The sequence below is a fragment of the Cimex lectularius genome, unplaced genomic scaffold (genome assembly GCF_000648675.2).
Source record: "Cimex lectularius strain Harlan isolate CLEC.00 unplaced genomic scaffold, Clec_2.1 scaffold179, whole genome shotgun sequence".
Lineage (NCBI taxonomy): Eukaryota > Metazoa > Arthropoda > Insecta > Hemiptera > Cimicidae > Cimex > Cimex lectularius.
Genome location: NW_019392757.1, coordinates 256,138 through 261,183, shown reverse-complemented (window position 1 = coordinate 261,183; position 5,046 = coordinate 256,138).

Here is a 5,046-nt window from a genome sequence, read left to right as displayed (position 1 = left end):
GATATGAAACCTTGAAGCACCCTCCAAATTCACCCGACCTCTCGCCTACAGACTTCCACTTTGTTAAGCATTTTGATCACTCTTGAAGGATACAATTTTTAAAGAACGCGGTGAAGCCGAAAACGCCTTCCAAGACTTTATATACATTAGCAAAGACGTATAGATTGTGACGGAAAATATTTCGAATAAATTTTCTTTATTTTATAAAAATTAAAAACCAGTTTTGGCTGCCTTTTCAAAACCTACATTATTTTTGCACCAGCCCAATAAAAAAGAAAATTCGTATAATCCAAGCGGTCATAAATTATTTGGCAATTTCCTACCGGTCCAAAATATTTTAAATTCCTTGGTCATTTTCAACAAATTGCAGTAATAAATGTAAATAGTTCTTTGAATTAATTAATATTTGTATGTAATGTCTTGGTTGAAATAAAAAGCTAGTATCACGATAGCTCAAGTGGTTAGAGCAGCGGCGTATTGAGCCGAAGGTCGTGTGTTCGAATCCCGCTCGTGACACCAGCTTTATCATTTCGACCAAGTCCTTACATAAAAATATTAATTAATTGAAAGAAGTAATTTGGTCAATCAGACCATTAAGTATAATGCATTTAATAATGTAAATAGTGTTTAAAAAAATCGATGTAGGATTTATATTTCTTAGCGAAGCGATAATTATGTATATATATATATATATATATAGTAAAGAACTAAAAGGAGAAAAATTGGATTTGAATTTGAAAAATAGATGATACTTCACGCAAGAATGTATAGAATGTTTGTAAAAAGGTTTCCTCATATTTCTTCCCCCTGTACAAGATTAATAACTGAAATCTTTAGTAGAACACAATCCATGATTTATGACAGAAAATAGGTCATATATTTAATAATTTGTAGAAATTAAATCATTATAACGTTTCGATCCTTGTGCCACTTACTTATTTGATACTGAATTTGCCGTTGTCAATTGGTATTTAAGTGTCAAGTATATTATAAAATTTATTGTAGAGATATGAAGTGTTGTCTGACGCGATACAATTTGGCAATCAATACTAGACAAACCAAATGAGACTTTAATAACTGTATTAAAACTATGATTATTGGTTCCTCAGTAGCGTTTCGGCATCGACACTTTACTAAGAGATCTTCAACAATCCTCTTACTCATACTTGTCTTCGTGTGAAAATGAATTAATTAAGAAAAATCACTCTACCCAAAACTACCCACACATTTAGTTTAGTTCAATAGTTCAATAATATATCGATCACATCTGTGGATAATGGTATGTGCCTTAGGGCAGTGCTTCGTAAAGGGCCGGCAAATAGGCAGCCACACTTTTAAGAAAACAGGAGAGTTCGAAGCCGCCAAAACGCTCTACGTGTGCAGCATGTTTAAAAAGGACTAAAAAATCTTGTGTTGGTTTGTTCATGAGTTGGCGTCCGTTAAACAGGGTTTCTTTAATTATTATACGTATATTGTCTTGAAAAAATTTAAGTCATAGTTTCATTTTCTCATTTATAATTATAAAAAGAGTTATTCCCTTTTCATTTTTATTGTAACAAATTACCATTAATCTTATTGATTCTATTGTTTATTTTTAATGTAAGAAGATTTTTCTTTGTTTTACGATTACTGTAAATATTCTGTAGAAGCACAATCCCCCAACTCTACAACCTCTACCTGTACCAGAGTTAACGCTCTGCCTTAGCACTCATACATACGAAAATGCTTAAGAACTAATTAGCCAAGCTTATTTGGACTAGTGATTGGTGGAGTTTAGTCAAACATATAAGCCCCATCCAAACTGCCCAATCCTTAATCCTAAGAGAAATCCTTCATGTTCCATTTTATTTGTCCAACAAAATTACCCATACCGATATAGATATTTCTTTCGGGCGAAATGTAATACGCTCCCGTTAATGCAAATTTCATAAAAACCTCCCTACCTCCATAAATCCTCAAATCCCAATGAATTCCCTCAAATCCTACTCGCCGGCTAAAGAGCTGATAGCCGCGTGATTTACTATCCATAGACATTGACAGTGATGCTGACACATGTTGTATTGAAATAGACAACACGAAATTGGAGTGCTCCTGGACACACCATGGGTAGTTTTTATTTCAAAATTCTCAGTCCCCCCCCCAATTTGTTGAAACTGTGTAGTGTGCTAAGGAAGCGCTCAACCCAAAAACTGTGGAAAGAACTATGTTAAAGTCAACTTAGATCTTATTCAATTCAGGGATACAAAAATGGTATATAATTATTTTTTGATCTATCTTATTTAAAATGATTAAAAATAAATTTAACGAAAACCCGAAATTATTTCACTTCAATTCGATATATCATGTTCCCATCCAGTTGAATTACCACAGGTAGCCCGGACGGACTTGATAAATGGAAATGATATCGACTGGAAAGTCGGCCGTGACGACAATAAGGGATATGATGAAGGTCCTAACTTTATATCTAGATGTACCAAAAACAGTGTTGGCCATTTTATGTAAAGCTTTCTCCAAAGATAATTTATCGGCTACCTTTCCGACAAAAATCATTGTTTCACTCTAAAAGTTTGTTGGGTAGTTGTAATTGGTAGTGTTTTTTTTCTATAAACTTATACAAGACATATATCGTTTTTATGAAAAACTTTTTATTATAACGCGGAATATTTTCCCTATGTTCAGCTGTTCACATTGTAGATTGTATTTTGTAATATATAAATAATAACCTGTTAACTGAAAATACATTTAGTTAAATATGTGTATTCTTTAAAGGCAAACCTCAACAGTATGTATGTATTAAATGAGGATAGATATACATATAACAAATTACAAAAATTAAAACACGTTTGTAAGTTAAATAGGCAAAACATTGTTTAAAAAATTGAAACAAGTTTGAAGCATCCTTCCCTTTTTTCGTTTCATTGGTCATTTAAAACTCTAGAATTAATATAACAAGCAAATATAATGGTGATAGAAAGGGGATTTTTGTTGACTGGGTGGACAACATTTACATATTACATTTCCTGTGTGTAATGTTTTAATGACTTCTGGAAGAGTGCTGTGGTGAGATATCAGATCCCTGCACGAAAGCTTTATCCTGTATGAGCTGGTATGTAAAGAACTCCGCGTTTTTTTTTTATATCATATGTACCTGTCAACAGTTTCCGACGATATGGTAACATCTTGGTGTCGTGGATTGCACGTGAAGTTGTTAGCCCCGCACTTTAGGGTTCTTGCAGAAAGCTGGACGTATTTAGTTAATTTGCAGTCAAATATGAGTGGCGGTTTTAGGGTTCCTTTGGTTGGGGGAGCGGTTTCGACATCGTTTGTTTCTGACAGTGCGGCAAACGGTTATAAGTAAGAAATCCTGGAGGAGCAGTGTCAGCCATCCCAGTTGTGGTCAGCAGTGCTGGATCGGAACACGTTGAAGGTTCTGTTGTGAAGGACGAATTTCCTCAGTTGGAGAACTAAATATGGTAGTGCGGTCTTACTCGTTCTTCTCATTCTAATACATATTTATCTTAAATTAATTTTCTAACTCTAGCAAGATGGAGTTTACTTATCCAGTTCTCCAGTTACATGTTACATTTGTTTAACATAATTGTTACATTATTCGGAAATCGTGAGACCGCATCGTCTAATGGTCACTAATCACCGCACATAATTGTTACAGTTTAAATATAATTTTTACAATTTATTCGATTATTTTAGGTTATTGTACATTTTTACATGTGAACTTTAAAATTTAAATTAAATCGACATTCACTACTTATAAATGATTAAAATTCTTATTTATGGGGTCCCATCATCTTCACAGAAGCCAGTGAGCTCCCTTTACAAATAACAGACTGCACAATTAGCCTTATTTCCTTCTCAAAAATGAAATATTCAGAGATTAATTGTTCCACGTTTGAGCTACTGGGTTCTCACGTTGGCATCTGCATGTTTCATCACCTACGATTCCGAATATGTGCATATACTGTATGGTTTTTTTATTTTTTATTTTATTTTATTTTTTTTGTTATTTATTTATTATTTTTGCCGGCTAACTATCAGGGTCATCGCCCCCGCCCCACATATAAAGCCTTCTCACAGTTGTCTTCTTAGTTATCTTATGTGTATATTCTTTTGTGAGTTTTCTTATGCATCAACTAAACGACTGTTGCCTTCCGATTCACCTAATAGGAGTTTGTAATCTTGTTTGTTGTTACCCTCCCACACGTGATAAATTAAAATACATAAATATAATATTTACACACATTTTCATAATTCACATTCATACTAATTTACTAACCTGCACTACAACTAAACTGGAGGTCGGAATATGTTGTTTTCACCCCTTCAGAGGACTTATTTTATCTTGTGTCTGAAGTCTGTCTTCTGCGGTGGGAAAAGTCTTTTTCATGTCGCTTTTTTCTGCCACTTATGAATCCATTGATTGATTAATAATAAATAAATCAAAAAAGTGGAAACAAAACGAGTGCTAACAGGACCTGTCCCAAAAGAATATTTAATATGTTGTTTAAACTGGTCTATGCTGCACATCCTTACAATTACACATATATTACACATCCTTTGAAAAATATTATTTTTAATAATTGAATTACGAAAACTTGAAACTAAAGTTAAAATGTCTTTTATACAAATTACAATTTGGGCGGTGGAATAATATATTATAGGAATGTGTATGTTTGTTTGTTATCCTTTTATTATTTTCCAAGTTTTTGTTCTCCAATAATACATTATTTTTCACATTTTACTTTTATCCCATATATGTACTTTTATTTCAGTGAACGTCTTTACTGTTTGCATCCTACGTCCGTTGAGGGGCGCACTCTGGTTCACTAAACCGGAACATATCCGTTGCTTCTCGTCGCTACAGATGACGCTAAAGTAATGGGTTGCCAGGGCAATGGCAGCATGTAATCACACTCATTACCTGGCTCAATTCCCCTTGAATAACGTGGTTTCCGGTCAGGTCAAGCGTTGTCGCCAACGTAATTTGGTCCCTTGGGGTTCGATGGTAATATTTTGGGAAATTTGTGGGCC